The 11051-nt window shown below is 32.8% G+C and overlaps 1 long non-coding RNA gene across 1 annotated transcript; it reads left to right on the top strand.

Annotated features, from left to right (window-relative positions):
• Nucleotides 1-9654: 9654 nt before the first annotated feature.
• LOC128659638 (uncharacterized) lies at nucleotides 9655-10842 on the top strand. Its single transcript, XR_008402450.1, has 2 exons — nucleotides 9655-9723; nucleotides 10432-10842. It is a non-coding gene; the product is annotated as an uncharacterized LOC128659638 (long non-coding RNA).
• Nucleotides 10843-11051: the final 209 nt, after the last annotated feature.

Genomic DNA, 11051 nt, shown 5'->3' with positions numbered 1-11051 from the left:
CTTACTCAACATTATTTCATGCTTTTGATCCTTACATTGAATTACACAGCCCGAGCTGTTTGCTTGAATTTCTGAACTTAATACATGAATTATTAGAATAAAAACTTGCAGTAAGACAATTGTATTGTTAATTCACATTAAAAATGATTGCAAAATTATTCTGGAGACGTCATATTTTATGGAAAGATTAATATTCATAATGAAATTACACAAGAATAAAATATATTTATTGCAGACAGTACAAATTAAAATAAAACTACACTGCAGATTTAAAAAAGCTACGATTTAAAAAAAAATAAATTATTATTATTATTGGATTTTTAACTAACATTTAACTAACATTTAACTAACATTTAACTAACATTTAACTAACATTTGTGACTTCAGAGTAAAATTACATTGGATAAGTTTGAACAGTGAGATTAACTAGACCAATATTACATCCAATACATTTGTATAAAAAAGAGCAGAAGAACCAGAGAGAAATGACAAAGAGATGTTAGAGAAAAGAGCCAAACAAAGAAAAAGAAGGGAAGCAGATAACTGTAAATGATTATCTCACAAGAGTCTCTTATGATTGGCCATAGATAATCCTAATATTACCAGGCTGAGCTCTTGAGGGAAGAGACCTAAAGCATCACTAGTGACATGTGACTATAGGCTTCAACAGCTTAGCGACTTTATAACATGCAAATGTCTTTCATTAGATTTTGTACAATTCCTTTACTTTTATTCATGCTATTTACATCACTCAGCATTCTTCATTATTATATTTTACTATTTTTCAACATCACACAACACAATAACTTTCAGTTTTAACTGAGACAGTCACTGATTGGTTACACCATTTTCATCTAATTTTCTGTTTTGGTACCTTATGTTTAACACTTAAATTATCAACTGTAGGAATACTGTACAGTTTGCTTTATTTCAATTTATGGGCAATACTTTACAGTCCAAAATTTTATGATGAGAATGTCCAACAGCATAAAGCACCAGTATTATATTTTGAACACACCACACACATTCTGCGGGGTTGAATTATTTACAATATCATTTTGGCTCCTATTGATGTCAAATTATCTTAAATATCACACACTCAATAAATCATTCATGGATTAAAAATAACAACAAACTTATGTATTGAGGAATAAACAGAAGCAAATCAATGTATTACATAACAGTAATGAAGCAAATAACAGAGAATTAATGAGTCAGGAATTATACATCACTTGTATATATTTCCTGTGGTGAAGAAGTTGGCCAATATCCCAGTGGCTCCTTTCCTTGGAATAGTACCAGGGTCATGTCATCGTTGTCCCGGCTGCAGAAGGCAGGATGGCTATAATGCAAGATGGATTGGACCACACAAACACAGGGCATGTTTACAGAAAGAAAATTTATACCTGCGAGAATAGTGGCACCACAACCTTTAAAAAAAGTCGACTGCAGGCGAAACGTTAGGGGAGAGTTGTGAGATTTATCGGATCTTCTAAGTGGTTTTAATGGTGCAGTGAATGGGGTACTTGAACAAGATATATTATAGCTCTCTGGCAGGAATATAGCACCTACAGTATATTAACATTTTTTTATTTTAGTATGCCAGTATGAGAGCGCTAATACAATAAAATAGATAATCGCAATGAGGAAAAACAAAATCTTTTTCCAAGTCTGTGTTATCACAAACAGAAGTATGGTTGAAAAGATTTTAAAAATTCTAAACAGTTTTTTTAAATATATTTATAAATAAACAAAAACAATACAAAAACGTTGATCTAAAAAATAATATAAAAATCACATGAATCATACTGTTGCCACCAATTCTCTCTTCTTTATAAAAATGTGCTTATCTCTACCAAAGCCTCAATAGGTAACTAAATATCCTTAACTTCGAGCTAATAAAACTAAATACCACAAACCCAACTGTAATGTACCACAAACTCTACTGTAATTCGAGCGAATGACCGGAGTCTCAGAAGGACAAACTGAAATACCACAAACTCTACTAAATATGTAAATAAAATAAATAAATAAAGTATTCTCCACTTGAATTAATAATCAATGAATATAATAATTCATTTATCACATACACCCTACTGAAATTGGGCAATTTATCCTCTAGTATTGTGAAACATAATTTACATGTTGATGCCGATAAAAGTCATCATTACTTCCCAATCTTAGACAATTTGACCCCTAGGGGCCTATTTATGAAAGGGCGAGTGGACATGATACGATGTAGCGTATTATGTCCACCGCACATCGATAAATGCCTAAAGCATACGCTGTTGGCATTTATCATTGCACAAGCAGTTCTTGTGAACTGCTTGTGCAAAGCTGCCCCCTGCAGATTCGCGGCCAATCTGCTGCTAGCAGGAGGTATCAATCATCCTGATTGTATATGATCGGGCGGATTTATGTCTGCAGTCTCAGTGCAGATGGACAAGTTATAGAGCAGCGGTCATAACTGCTGTTTACAGCAAGTCTGAAGGCTCGCGCGGAAACAGGGGCATCAAGCTCCATTCGGAGCTTGATAATTCGGCCACCTAGTGTTGTGAAATATAATTTGCATGCTGATGCCGATAAAAGGCATCATTACTTCCCAATATAGACAGTGAATTATTTAAATAATAAAAAAAAACCTGTATGAAGACTGTCCTTAAAATAAATAATCTTGTTTATATCATCTGAGCTGTGAATGATTTATCAATAAACTTTACAATTTGTTATTACCATTAATAACAATCTGAAAATGGGTGCACAAGGCAGGTCAGCAGCTTCTAAGGCTAATAAAATACTAGCATGTAATAAAAGAGGCATTATTGCAAGGGAGGAAAGCATCATTTTGCCACTATATAAATACCTAGTAAGACCTCACCTTAAAGGGACAGTCAACACCAGAAATGTTGTTGTTTTAAAAGATAGATAATCCCTTAAATAACCCATTCCCCAGTTTTGCATAAGCAACACACAGCTAGATTACGAGTTTTGCATTATGAGTGAAAAAGCATCGTTATGCTTCATAACGCTACTTTTTCCCTAACGCCGCTATTACAAGTCTTGTAGGTATAGGTTTACCGCACACCTTTTTGGCCATCACGCAACGTCTGTGCCGCACTTTTAAAAAAGTCCTTTTTCAATGGGACGTCCGTAGCGCCGGTATTACAAGTTTTGCTGTGAGGCCAAAAAGTGAGCGGTACACTCTATAACCACAAGATCCGTACCGCCATCTAAAGTCAGTAGTTATGAGTTTAAATTACAAATCTGTAGCATAAAACTCATAACTAAAGTGTTACAAAGTACACTAACACCAATAAACTACCTATTAACCCCTAAACCGAGGCCCTCCCGCATCGCAAACAGTATAATAAAAATATTAACCTCTAATCTGCCGCTCGGACATCGCCGCTATTTAAAATTTTTATTAACACCTATTCCGCCACTGCCCGACATCATCGCCACTATAATAAACCTATTAACCCCTAAACCGCCACACTCCTGCATTGCAAACACTATTTAAAGATTATTAACCCCTAATCTTCCGTCCACCCACACCGCCACTTTAATAAACCTATTAACCACTAAACCGCAAGCCCCCCACAATGAAATCTAATAAAATAAACTATTAACCCCTAAACCTCTGGCCTCCCACATCACTAACTCTACATAAATATATTAACCCCTAAACCTAACCCTAGCGTAACCCAAACCCTAAGCATAACCCTAACACCCCCTAACTTAAATATAATTAAAATAAATATAAATTAAACTTACAATTATTACCTAAATAATTCCTATTTCAAACTTAATACTTACCTTTTAAAAAAAAAAAAAAGCTAGCTACAATATAACCAATAGTTACATTGTAGCTATCTTAGATTTTATTTTTATTTCACAGGTAAGTTTGTATTTATTTTAACTAGGTAGATTAGTTAGTAAATAGTTATTAACTATTTACTAACTACCTAGTTAAAATAAATACAAAGTTACCTGTAAAATAAAACCTAACCTGCCTTACACTAAAACCTAACATTACAATAAAAATGTTTTTAATTAATTAAATACAATTATCTAAATAATAAAATAAACACTAAATTACACAAAATAAAAAACAAAATTATCAAAAATAAAAATGAATTACACCTAATCTAATAGATTGTAAGCAATAAATATGGGAAAACAAACCATATTATAACCCCATAATCAGAATTAGTTACTGCAGAAATTGCAGTGATAACACTAGGGTATGATAACCCTAGTAACTTTATATTACAGAGATGGGGGGTGCTCACTGTCCTAATATGGAAATAATGCAAACAATAAAGGAGAAAGTGGACATTAAGAGAGCACTCACAAGAAAATACTATTATAATAGTAACGGCAGGAAGACCACCAAGAAGGATGTAAAGATTAAAACTTAACATTTATTAGAAACTATAATAAATAAAACACTAACAGTGTTCAGGTTAATCGCGTTCAGGTGTGTAAAACTTAGATTAAAATAAATATATATGGTTGAGAGTCCCAGCAAACCCGGATAATATCAGTAATCTATATGAAAGATCCTAATAATGACACATAGGTATAATATACACCAAAAAGACCTCAAGAGCTGCAAAGGAGATATCATGTAGGCTGGGGATAATTCTCATAAGAATTAATACAAATCTGAGTGCAGCATGGGAGCAGTCTAAGGCAGAAAGGAATATTAATCACAATCAGCAATAATAAAAGCTCAGGCCAAGATTCACCAAATAAGGCTCACGGATTGCACAGGAGTCAATATCTAAAGAAAGAGGAATGACCTCACGACATTACGCTATCTAAGTGCAATGCTGGAGCGGTGTGTAATGGTCTGATAAATTAGAGCCAAAGAATATTTATACATAAGGTAAATAACCCACTAATAAAGTACAAAATAATCCGGGTAGCTGGTCTCAAAGGAGGCGCTCCTTTTAAAAGGTAAGCATTTAGTTTTAATGGGGCTGCATTACGGAGCTTTTGTTTCTTCGATCGCAGGTGTTAGGCTTCTTTTTTGATGGCTCTCCCCTTTTATGTCTATGGGGAAATCGTGCACGAGCACATCAAAGCAGCGCTTGTATTTCGGTGCGGTATGGAGCTCAACGCCACCATATCGCCCCCACACGCCTGCTTTTTGGAAACCTGTAATAGCAGCGCTATAGGGAGGTGAAATACCGCCGGTTTTGTGGCGCTCGTTAATTTCCCTATAGCGCTCAAAACTCGTAATCTAGCTGACTGTTATAATAATACACTTTTTACCTCTGTAATAACATTGAATCTAAGCCTCTGCAGACTGCCCCCTTATTTCAGTTCTTTTGACAGACTTGCATTTAAGCCAATTAGTGCTCACTCCTCTGTAAATTAACGTGCATGAGCTCAATGTTATCTATATGAAACACATGAACTAACGCCCTCAAGTGGTGAACTGTCAAAATGCATTTAGATTAGAGGCGCCCTTTAAAGGGACAGTTTACCCAAAACGTGTTAAATTTTTAAACACAATAGCAGGAATAGTTGAGTATAGTGGTGCTGAACATTCTGTTTTAATAATGCTCTGTATTTAGAAATATTTTTTTGAAATGTCTGTATACAATGCACTTAGCCTAAACCCCTTAGAAAATGTTCTGGCCGCACGACCAGTCTTCTGTTACTCCCCCTCAGTGCATTGCGCATGTGCTGTCCTCTCCTAAAGCTTTTGCAACAAGCTGCCTGATAAGCTGTGCCTGACATTGTATAGCTGTTTACGTGCTCAGATGCCGTGGCTGCCCTGCATTGACTGCTAAAAATTCCTATGTGTAAATAAAATCAGAGCTTTGACTGCAGACATCGGCTCTGTAAGATTGATGAGACTGAGAACGGCTGTAGAATGGCAAGACAAACAGAGAGATCACTTTAGCTAAACTTCTCACAGCGTAGTGAGCATATCAGGAGGACTACGCATGCATCACCTTCTAATTATGTGCGACTCTATTTTGGAACCTATGTTGCAGTGCACAGATACTGATATAAAAGAATAAGATGCACAGATACTGATATAAAAATCCAGTATAAAACTGTTTAAAAACTTACTTAGAAGCTCTCAGTTTAGCTCCGTTGAAAAGGTAGCTGGAAAGCCCAGTGCACATGGGAAATAAGACACTCCCCCCCTCCCCCTTCTTTTTCATATGAAAAGACCCTTTACACAAACAGGAGCAAACTGGAGAAGGTAGCTGACAGTATTCACATAAAACTTTGGGGCTTGGTTAAGAGTCTGAAAATCAGAGCAATGTTATTAAAAAATAAGCAAAACTATACATTTTTTTTTTTTTTAAACTTTATGGGCTATATAAATAGATCATCTACAAAACATTTATGCAAAGAAAAAATGAGTGTATAATGTCCCTTTAACTTATAAATGTATAGTTAGTCCAATAAAAAAAGTATCATTGCTCAATGCAATACTCTTGTTATTTTGAGATATATATATATATATATATATATATATATATATATATATATATATATATATATATATATTTAAAGGGACATTATACACTCATTTTTTTCTTTGCATAAATGTTTTGTAGATGATCTATTTATATAGCCCATAAAGTTGTTTTTTTTAAAAAATGTATAATTTTGCTTATTTTTAAATATCATTGCTCTGATTTTCAGACTCCTAACCAAGCCCCAAAGTTTTATTTGAATACCGTCAGCTACCTTCTCCAGCTTGCTTCTGTTTGTGTAAAGGGGTCTTTTCATATGCAAAAGATGGGGGAGGGGGGGAGTGTCTTATTTCCCACTTGCAGTGGGCTTTCCAACTGCCTTTTCAACAGAGCTAAACTGAAAGCTTCTAAGTACGTTTTAAACCATTTTATACTGGATTTTTATATCAGTATCTGTGCATCTTATTCTTTATAGTAGTGTCTATTACATGCAGTTATATGAAAATGAGTGTATAGTGTCCCTTTAAAGATACATAATATATATTCTGCTATGTGCAGAACATTGAAATGTGAAATATTTAATTGTAAATAAAAAGTTAAAACCTTAATTAAAATTGTATAAATGTTTTATTTTATTTTCATCTACTTGACTGCAAAAGTCTCCAATGCACTTATATATATGTTTATATCAGTTAAGTATTTATATATATATATATATATATATATATATATATATATATATATATATATATATATATATATATATATATATATATATATATATATGTCTGTAAATACATATATACACATATAAATACATATGTACACACATATAAATATATATATAATATATAAATCATATTTAGACATGTGTATGTATGTATCTTTCTTAAAACCCTTTTCTGACACCTGAGACCTACTATATTTAAGCCCTTATATCTTTTTTGTGCTTTTTTTTAATTTTGTATAATTTTTATTAGTTGGTGTTATTATGATTCTAACTGTGCTTTGTAATATATTTGTGATGTGTTTTGTGAGACTTATTTGTTAACAGTTAACCAGAGCTCTAAAGTTGCGCTAACACGTTAACTTAAATTATGCTCAAGCGATCACATTTACTTTGAACTTGTAAAACTCAAGTTACTTCCAACGCACGCAAACAGATGCTATAAACCCGATTTTGCTTGCACACAATAGTTAGCACACCACTCATAATCTGGACCTAAGTGTTTAATGGCCCTTTAACAAATGTTAGTTATAAAATTAGTAAAAATATTATGAAATTACTAGTTGCACGCATCACTTAATATTAAAAGGTTGTGAAACCAAATATTTTTCTATGTTTCATCTGTATTTGTGATTTAAATATCAAGTAGATAATGTAATAAATAACGTTTGTGGCGCTTTTTATTATTTTATTACTTTTAGCAAATGCAATCTAATTGCTATCATTACATATATTTATTAATAGGAGCCTTGACAACCTTTAGATTGAATTTTTATTTTATATTCCAATAAAGACTGCAATGTATGTATTCTCTGACTGATATCATTAGCATCACATACTGTTTATGTATTATAGGCTATAGGAGTGCCTTTTAGAGGTTTTCTATTCATGTTAAAGAAAAACTAGAAACTGAAAAATAGTGGGGGTGGGGGGCAAACTTGTCTGTCCAGATTTTTTCTGTGTGCAGTTTCTCAGGGACATTATAAAGAGCTGACCAGTTAAGGTAAAGGCACCTTCTTTCAGACCTTTCTCTACCAGTCTCTGAAGATGAGGACTCTTCTTACTACATCTATACTACTGGCCGGCTTTCTTGGCTTGGGTAAGTGGTTCACATGTTATTGTACTGCAGACTACATGTGCGTGGGTTTGCCTGTATAGATAGCACAATTCCTTAACTTTACTACATCTATACTACTGGCCGGCTTTCTTGGCTTGGGTAAGTGGTTCTTATGTTATTGTACTGCAGACTACATGTGCGTGGGTTTGCCTGTATAGATAGCACAATTTCTTAACTTTGCAGAAAAATATGCTATAGTTGAGAAAGAGACATTGCATTTTCTTTCTCTAAATATGTTATTGTAATTAATATCAGAACCCCTGAAATAGCATTTAACTTTTTTTTTATTTTGTATTGACATGGGTTAATGTAAATATATAATATCCATTTCATGAATTGTGTCTTATAATTCATGTCTAAGCATTGGAGACTTATTTGAAAAGTTACAGTGAGATAGGCTTATTGTTTAAACTGTAAGAAACAGTAACTCAATAAATAATGTCAGTTTTTCAACTGGAGAAATCTTCATGAATGCGCACATTTTCTTAATGCACTTTTGTCAGTTTATTTATTGAAAATTACTTTTGGAAATCCCAAATAACATTAGACATGACCTCTTTTTTCTAGAATTTCTTTTTCAATGCAAAACCACTTGTCTTCTGCACTTTTTGAACCATTTTATTTATTTATTTATTTATATTTTCATTGTAAACTTGACACATTTTTAAAATTTTCAATGTTCCCTAATGTACAATAAAACAGACCACAATCTTGAAATTAACTCCAATTAGATGTAATTTTGTTTATCTTTATTTTATTTCTTATAATTTATTCTTTTTAAAATGAACTCTTATTAATCGTATTTGTTGGTTTGTATTTATTTAGTCACTATGAATATAATTGTGAATTAAAGTGTTTTAATAAGGTTTGTAAAAGTATGTAAAAAGAATATTATTTTTAGTCTCCTTTTTAAAAATACAGATGAGATTTGCAGCTTCTAAAAACGCAAAACAAAACAAAGGTTTAATTAGAGAAACCAAGTAGAAGATGCGGCATGTGCCCATATTAAAGCATTTGGTACACAGTAAATTAGCCAAGTATTTGCCATTTAAATCTTTCTATTTATGTACTATAACTGCCATCTTCCATTCGGTCTGTCTAATCATTTTGCATTTATAAAAAAATACAATGCCGTGGAAAATTAACATAAGATAAATTGTTATTCATTTCAGCAAATTTACTCATTATTATTATGTATTTATTCAATCTAAAATGCTACTATATTTTAAAATGCAGTAACTGCTCTAGTGCCAACTTGTTTAGTTATCAATGATGTACTTTCACTACATATAACAATGTAACTAACATTAACACTATTTGATTTTCAGCTTATTCCCTCCAATGCTACTCATGCACTGATACTACCGAGAATAAAGATTGTCTGACAGTGTCTACGTGCAACTCATCCATGTCCTACTGTACCTCGACCGTCGGTAAGTACTTTCACTACTTTGTCCACAAATTCCAATGATATATTCTTTATATAATCATATCTCTTATAGCAAAAAGCATCACCTTCCCCGTCTTTCTATGTCATTAGAGACAAACCTACTAAAGATATCAAAGATTTCTTCATCCAATAGCCAACTTGTCTTCCTGTGTTTTTAACTTTATATTCCATAGTTAACACTAGAGTTGGGTGGATGATTTATCACATTCAATAGAAATAAAAGGTAACTTCTGTTTATTAGGTCAAAAAACTTTATTTTCTTCTATTCAAATGTTGACTAACTCTAAATGCCCCATCGCTAGTGACCACATGAATGAGTTGTATAGTGCATGAGATTTGCCGTCCTCTACTGTTCTCACTGATAACTCATGGTATCCGTCTCCTTCTGCATGAGACGTACTTTAATAATGATTTTGCATCTCTGCAGGGTCTCATGTGAAATCTACTTCAAATATTAACATATCCCTCCAACATAAAACAGAAACTCAATAGAACAGAAGATAAAATAGTTCTCTCTATACTATTTGTTCAGATAGAAGTCAAATGTACTCCAGAATTTATAGAGTGAAGCTTGATTACATTACAATCAAATTGAATGTTGTAGCATTGTTAATTGTGACCTAAACAATTCAGTAGTAATGTGATATACCTTAGTATGCAATCTCATTTGATCATTTTTTCTCTTCTGCAGTGAAGTTCCTCTTTATTAAGTCTGTAACTAAAGGATGCGTCTCCAGTTGTGTTTCAGGAAGTGAAAGTATTGTTATATTTTCTGGTTCACAAACCTGCTGCAGTACCAACCTCTGTAATAACAGGACTGTCCAAGATTTACTGAATTCAGGAAACAGCAAACACAGTTTGACCAATAGTATTTTCCTAATTGTGAGCATCACCAGCCTAATGAGCACTGCTCTCACTATGGGACTTTAATACATTTCAGACAATGGACAAACAAGTATTTTAACCATTTTGTAATTTGATATTTAAACAGATAAAGTCCAATGGAACTTATTTGGCAAACAAGATCACCTATTGATGGAACAGGAGCTGTAAACAAAACATTTAAAATATTTGTACAAATAAATGTGTGATTATTAAAGTATCTAACATGGCTGTCTTTAGATGCATTTGTGCTCTTTTTTTTTTTTTTTGTTGCTAATTTGTTTGGGGTAAAAAATGAAAATAATATTTTTTAGCAGCTATGAAGAGCTGAGCGATTAAAGATATCTATACTAATTTGTTAAGGTCTGTAAGATGTGTTTTGTTGGTAAAGTCACTGATTAGAAGTCAGTTTATCAAAGGAGCAAAAAT

This window comes from Bombina bombina, chromosome 5, assembly GCF_027579735.1.
Source record: "Bombina bombina isolate aBomBom1 chromosome 5, aBomBom1.pri, whole genome shotgun sequence".
Taxonomy (NCBI): Eukaryota; Metazoa; Chordata; class Amphibia; order Anura; family Bombinatoridae; genus Bombina; species Bombina bombina.
This window is presented reverse-complemented; position numbering and strand designations above follow the sequence as displayed.